Source organism: Octopus sinensis, linkage group LG8 (genome assembly GCF_006345805.1).
Source record: "Octopus sinensis linkage group LG8, ASM634580v1, whole genome shotgun sequence".
In the NCBI taxonomy this organism is placed as follows: Eukaryota; Metazoa; Mollusca; class Cephalopoda; order Octopoda; family Octopodidae; genus Octopus; species Octopus sinensis.
In genome coordinates this window covers 72,912,758-72,920,257 of record NC_043004.1, presented here as the reverse complement: position 1 = coordinate 72,920,257, position 7,500 = coordinate 72,912,758, and positions in this window count along the sequence as shown.

Genomic DNA, 7,500 nt, shown 5'->3' with positions numbered 1-7,500 from the left:
ATCAATATAAAAACTAACAGAATCGCCAAATCGATCAGCTTTAAAACCAGAAGCCTTAATTCTCATAATTATATTTCCGATAATTACATTACTTCTATAGCTACTAGTACTTCATTCTAACTTAATTTACGACTTTTCACTTGAAAAAAAAAAAAAGGAGTCCACAAGTATTAGTAATTTTCTTCTTCCATGAATGACTATGCCATTGACGGTAGCAATGGCTGGAACAATGGCGTCGGTGGCGGTGAAGAGGGTGGCGGGGGTGGATTTGTTTGGCGGAGGTGGAACAAAAAGATGGGTGGTAACTAGCGGGAGGAATCTGATCTGTTTCTTTGTGTTACGGTTTTGGGTTTTTTTTTTGGGGGGGAGGGGTGTTTTTGATGTTTTTTGTTCCACCCCCACCCCATATCACCTCGTGTACCTCCTTTCATTTGTTTCGTGTGTTTACTGGTGTTTTAAAATGTCTTCTGGATATTTTCAACTTTGCTTTCATTTTTGTTTTCTTTTTTTTTTTCTTTTAGAAATTTATTTATCACTTGATATTTTGTTAGTAGTTAGGACACTGATAGTGATGATGATGATGGTGATGTTGATGATGATGAAGATGATAAAATTGGCGGTGGTGGTCGCGATATTTCTTATACTTGACTGCACTCTAAACATTGAACTATAAACATTGAACTATAATAATAATAATAATAATAATAATAATAATAATAATAATAATAATAAATAATAATAAACCGAACTCAACTCCAGTCTGATCTATATGCTGTGAGTCAATTGGCAGACAGAAACAAAATGCAACTGAACGAGGGAAAATTTGAGCTGATGCATTTTGGAAGAAATTCCTCACTAAAACAGCCATACACTCTTCCTTCAGGGAACCGCTCACAGCCTCTAACAATATCAGAGACCTGGGTGTAATTGTTGATGACGATCTCAGTTGGAGTGCACACATCAACAAGAAGGTCGATATAGCTCGTAGGATGAGTTCCTGGATCTTAAGAACTTTCCGGTCCAGAGAACAAGGTGTCATCATACCACTTTTCTCCTCTTTGTACGGTCACACCTCGAATACTGCTGCCCACTGTGGTCTCCCCATACAAGACAAAACATCTCGAGAATTGAATCACCCCAGAGGGCACTCACTAAATGAATTGAAGGCATGGCTGCTCTTGATTATTGGGATCGCCTTAAAGCCTTGAAACTCTACTCTCTCCAGCGTCGCCGTGAGCGGTACATCATTTGTACGATGTGGAGAATATACCGCCAACTTTGCCCAAACGACCTGAACATTAGCTTCAAGGTTCATCCAAGACTGGGACCACGGGCCATACGTCCCCTGCCTATTTCAAGTCACAGCATACATGTACACTGCAACATAATTTCTTTTCCTCAACAGGCCCTGCCCTATTTAACATTGTCCCGAAAGAGATCAAAGAGGAAAAGATCCCATCAACTTTAAACGGAGTCTGGATAGATTCCTTCAAAGAATACCAGATAAGCCACCCATAATTGGATACAACTCACCCAACAAAAACTCACCTTGAATGGACCATAAACAAAACTTGACTTATACAGGATTCAAATAATCCTATCAGGTGGTGTTATTAAGTTAAACATGGCCTGGACCAATCTCTGGTCGAAACATATCTAAGTTTATCTTTTTAATAATAATAATAATAATAATATAATAATATAATAATAATAATAATAATAATAATAATAATAATGATGATAATAATAATAATATAATAATAATAATAATAATAATAATAATAATAATAATAATCCTTTCTATTATAGGCACAAGGCCTGAAATTTGGAAGAGGGAGATAGCCGATTACATCGACCCCAGTACTCAGCTGGTACTTATTTTATCAAACCCGAAAGGATGAAAGGCAAAGTCGACCTTGGCGGAATTTGAACTCAGAACATGTAGACAGACGAAATACCTATTTCTTTATTACCCACAAGGGGGTAAACACAGAGGAGACAAACAAGGACAGACATAGGTATTAAGACGATTACATCGACCCCAGTGCGTAACTGGTACTTAATTTATCGACCCCGAAAGGATGAAAGGCAAAGTCGACCTCGGCGGAATTTGAACTCAGAACGTAACAGCAGACGAAATACGGCTACGCATTTCGCCCGGCGTGCCAGTTACTGATTCTGCCAGTTAAATAGGGCAGGGCCTGTTGAGGAAAAGAAATTATGTTGCAGTGTACATGTATGCTGTGACTTGAATTAAGAATCCATTCTACTAAAGGCACAAGGCCTGAAATCTGTGGGGAGGGGACTAGTCGATCACATCGACCCCAGTGTTTCACTGATACTCAATTTATCGACCCTGAAAGAATGGAAGGCAAAGCCGACGTCGGCGGAATTTGAACTCCGAATGTAAAGATAGACAAAATAGCAGTATTTTCACCCGCAATATAAACAATAATAAAGTTCTATATTTAGGAGATGAGGTATTATGAACATTATTTACATTATTTACATTAGACGGATATTTGTCTTCGTCGGGCATTAAGAGCGCGGGCTACTAACCCCAAGATTCCAAGTTCGATTCCAAGCAATAATAATGATAATAATAATAATAATAATAATAATAATAATAATAATGATGATGATGATGATGATGATGATGATGATGATGATGACAATAATAATAATAATAATAATAATAATAATAATAATAATAATAATAATAAAACAACAACATCGAAAAAAACCTTAGGAATGTGAACCCAGTTTTGAAATTCCTCCAAGACACCTGATGAAGACTGGAGGGTATACCAGCCGAAATGTTGTGTTAACAACAACCAAGATGAGGACAAATATCCGCCTAATGTAAATAATGTAAATAATAAAGTTATCGTAAACCTTGGTAGAGTTGGACTATGGTCAAAGGCATTCCACATTTGACCATTCCATCTTTACATTTATATCTCGGATTATATTACCGAATGAATCCTTTACGTTTTAAGATTACGTACATTTAATTGGGGGGCAATTCTCACTTGCTGGATTGCTTGTTGACTAATATAGCAATGATGGTGATGACGTTGATGAGGTTTGTTGGCATTGATATAATGCCATAAATATTTAGGAGTGGAATATTGTTAACTGATCACCGAATATAACTGGTACTCAATAACCCGAAATGAAATAATGAGTAATAACAGCGGCAGCAGCAGCAGCAGCAGTAGTAGCAGACGTACAATTAATAAATGAAGAAAGGAAATAGAAACGAGAGAACAGTAAGAAAGAAAATTAGAAAGGCAAAACGGGAAGGCGAAGAAGAAGAAGAAGAAAAGAAGAAGGAGAAGAGAAGGAGGAGAAGAAGAAGTAGAAGAGAAGAGAAGAAGAAGAGAAGAGAAAAGAAGAAGAAGAAGGAGAAGGAGAAGAAAGAAGAGAAGGAAAGAAGAAGAAGAAGAAGGAGAAGGAGAACAAGAAGAAGAAGAAGAAGAAGAAGAGAAGGAGAAGAAGAGGAGAAGGAGAAGAAGAAGAAAATGAAGAAGGAGAAGAAGAAGAAGAAGGAGAAAAAGAAAAATGAAGAAGGAGAAGGAGAAGAAGAAAGAAGAGAAGGAGAGAAGAAGAAGAAGAAGGAAGGAGAAGGAAAGGAGAAGAAGGAGAAGAAGAAGAAAAGGAGAAGGAGAAGGAGAAGAAGAAAAAGAAGGAAAGGAGAAGAAGAAGAAAGAAGGAGAAGAAGAAGAGAAGGAGAAGGAGAGAAGAAGAAAAGAAGAAGGAGAAGGAGAAGAAGAAGAAGAAGAAGGAGAAGGGAAGAAGAAGAAGAAGGAAAGGAGAAGAAGAAAAGAAGGAGAAGGAAAGGAGAAGAAGAAGGAAAGAGAAGAAGAAGGGAAAGGAGAACGGAAAGGAGGAAGAAGAAGAAGAGAAGAAGAGAAGGAAGAAAAGAAGAGAAGAAGAGAAGAAAAGGAGAAGAAGAAGGAGAAGAGAAGGAGAAGAAGAGAAGAAGAAGAAGAAGGAGAAGGAGAAGAAGAAGAAGAGAAGAAAAGAAGAAGAAGAGAAGAAGAAGGGGAAGAAGAATAAGAAGGAGAAGGAAGGAGAAGGAAGAAGAAAGGAAGAAGGAGAGGGAAGAAGAAAAAGAAGATGAAGAAGGAGAAGAAGAAAAAGAAGAAGGAGAAGAGAAGAAAAAGAAGAAGAAAAAGGAGGGAAGGAGAGAAGATGAGAAGAAGAAGAAGAAGAAGAAGAAGAAAAAGAAGGAGAAGGAGAAGAAGAAGAAGAAGAAGAAGAAGAAGAAGAAGAAGGAGAAAGGGGAGAGAGAAGAGAAGAAGAAGAGGAGAGGAAAAAGAAGAAGAAGAAGAAGAAGAAGAAGAAGAAGATGATGATGATGATGATGATGATGATGATGATAAAGAAGAAGATTATGGAAAAAGAAAAGGCTACGGAAAAAGATTATGAACGAAAATTTTGGAAAACAAGAAAGATGCTTTCTGTTGTAGGCACATGGCCAGGAATTTTAAGAAGAGGGATTAGTTGATGCCGTCGACCCCGGAACTTGATAAATACGTTATTTTATTGATTCCAAAAGAGATGAAAAAGCAAAGTTGACTTCAGTGGAATTTGAGGACAGACGAAAAATTTTGGAAGAAAAAAAGTTGTAAAGTATTTTCTCCGAGACGTAAACGATCCTACCCAGTTTGCCGCCTTTAAGAAAACAGCGATAATTCCTTCAACGTTTTGGAACAAGGCCAGCAGCTTTTGAGTCAATCGCATCGACCCCCAGCTACTTTATTTCATGGACTCTGAAAGGACGGAAGATAAAGTTGACCCCCGGGGGAATTTGAACTCAGAACGTAAAGAGCCGGAGAACCAGTAGAAATTTCGCTATCCATATTGTCCGGAATGCTAATAGTTCTGTCAGCTCAAAAAAAAAAGCAACAAAAAACAAAAAAAGAAAAGCAAAAGTAGAAACGATACATTAAAATTTGGTACTTATTCTATCGGGTATTTTGCCGAACCGCTAAGTTATGAGGACGTAAACAAACTAATGCTATTTGTTAAACTGTAGTGGTGGTGGCGTAAAGACAGACGAAATGCCGCTAAGCATTTTGCTTTACGTGCTAATGATTCTGCTAGCTCGCCGCCTTAATAATAATAATAATAATAATAATAATAATGATAATAATAATAATAACAGTCCTTTCTACTGAAGGCACAAGACCATGAAATTTTGTGGGAGAAGGGTAGTCGATTACATCAACCCCAGTGTTTCACTGGTACTTGATTTATCGTCCCCCGAAAGAATCTTTTCTACTCTAGGCACAAGGCCCGAAATTTTGGGGAGGCCAGTCGATTAGATCGACCCCAGTACGCAACTGGTACTTAATTTATCGGCCCCGAAAGGATGAAAGGCAAAGTCGACCTCAGCAGAATTTGAACTCAGCACGTAAAGACGGACGAAATGATGTTAAGCATTTTACCCGGCGTGCTAACGATTCTGCCAGCTTCCTAGATCTGTGATATTGATACCATTAATGTTACTCTTTGATTCTTTGTAAGTTAACTCCTATAGGAGAGACCTAAGCTGAGTGGGAATTCCAAAGAGCTGAATTCCAAAGAGTAGGAAATAAAGAGAGACTTGGACGTAGATAATAGGTAATGAGGTGCCTGGTGGGGGTTGAATAAAACAAGGGTGATAGTAGGATGAGAAATAAGCGGGTCAAGAACTGAAAAAAGAAGGAAAAAAAAAAGAAAAAGCTGGCACTTCGTCGGTTGCGACGACGAATGTTATAGTTGATCCAATCAACGGAACAAACTGCTCGTGAAATTAACGTGCAAGTGGCTGAGTACACCACTTACAAACGTACCCTTAATGAAGTTCTCAGGGAGATTCAGTATCACACAAAATGTGACGAGGCCGGCCCTTTGAGTTACAGGTTCTACTCAGTTTTGACAGCTGAGTGGAGTGGAACAAAACTAAATACAGCGTCTTGCTCTAGGGGACAATGCACTGGCAGGAATCGAATTCACGACCTTTCGATCGTGAGGTGAATACCCCTGACCACTTTGCAACGCGTCTTCTCCGGGTCAAGAACTCTTCAATGAAGAAGGCATGTACCTGGTCAACTCTGAAGAATAGAGGCCATGATAGCAACGGCAGAAAGGGGCAGAGTGAGAGAGAGGGAGAAAGAAAGAGAGAGAGAGAAAGAGAAAGGGAGGGAGATAAGGAGGGAAAGAGAAAGAGGGAGAGAGAGGGGGGGAGAGAGGGGGAGAACTGAAATAACGCAATCGTGACTAAGAATGGTAATTTCTGAATGCATTTTCTCTTTCTTTCTTTCTTTCTTTCTTTCTTTTCTTTCTTTTCTTTCTTCATTCTTTTTCTTTCTTTCTTTCTTTCTTCTTTCCTTCCTTCCTTCCTTCCTTCTTCCTCCTTCCTTTCTTCCTTCCTTTCTTTCTTTCTTCCAATCCTATTATAATCATTCCTCCACCTGTGAAATAAACTAGTGATTTGACCGAAAAAACAAAAACAGACAGAAAAAAGACGCGATTGTCACGGCTGGAATATCTTTAATCATACGCCTAGTCGTTGGTGTCGATCTGCAGCTACAACAACAACAGCAATATCAACAGCCACAACAACAGCAATAAGGAGAAGACACCTCGATATCTCTCATCAGTCAACGTTATTCCTCTTGAGTTGCTGTTGTTGTTATTGTTGTTATTGTTGTTGTTGTTATTGTTGTTATTGTTGTTGTTGTTGCTGCTGCTGCTGGTGTTATTGTTGTTGTTTGTTGCCGCTATTGTTTTATAATTGCAACTTTTCATTCTTTTGATATTGCTCTTATTGTTTATTATATTGTTGTTGTTGGTACTAATGTTGTTGTAGTTGTTATTGTTTCTGCGGTTATAGTTGTTGATTTAAATACCTTGGCCTTAAAAAAGGAAAAAAAAAAGAGATGTGTGGCGCTAAGAAGAATTATTGCCACAGGGCCCTATCAGTTTCACCATTCACTGATATCACACACCGCACCGCAACACAACACGCCACACCGTACCCCTCATTTCTCACACCCACCACAACTCATACACTACACAGCGTCAACCACTGCCATTACCAACTACACGCACGTAATCATTATTACAATAAGCCCCGTCTTCCACCCGCACCATCACTATTCTCCAACCGCGCATACACCAGGACATACCACAGACACAATTCTAAACACCACAACACCCCTCACACATGTTTTCGTTTCGTACGCCCCCCCCCCACCGCCACCGCCGCCAGTCAACCATTGTGGACACACCCACAAACCATTAGACCAGACATCTTCCTATCAGCAGAGATATCTTTTCCCTTATCCTATCTCTGAACTGAACCCCTCGCCGTTACCTGCGGCACCACTGCCGCCCCTCGCTGCGCAGACCCAATGCACCTTCACCCCGGACAACGTCACCAACCAGCAACCACCACCACCACCATCACCACCACCACCACCACCACCACCACCACCACCACCACCA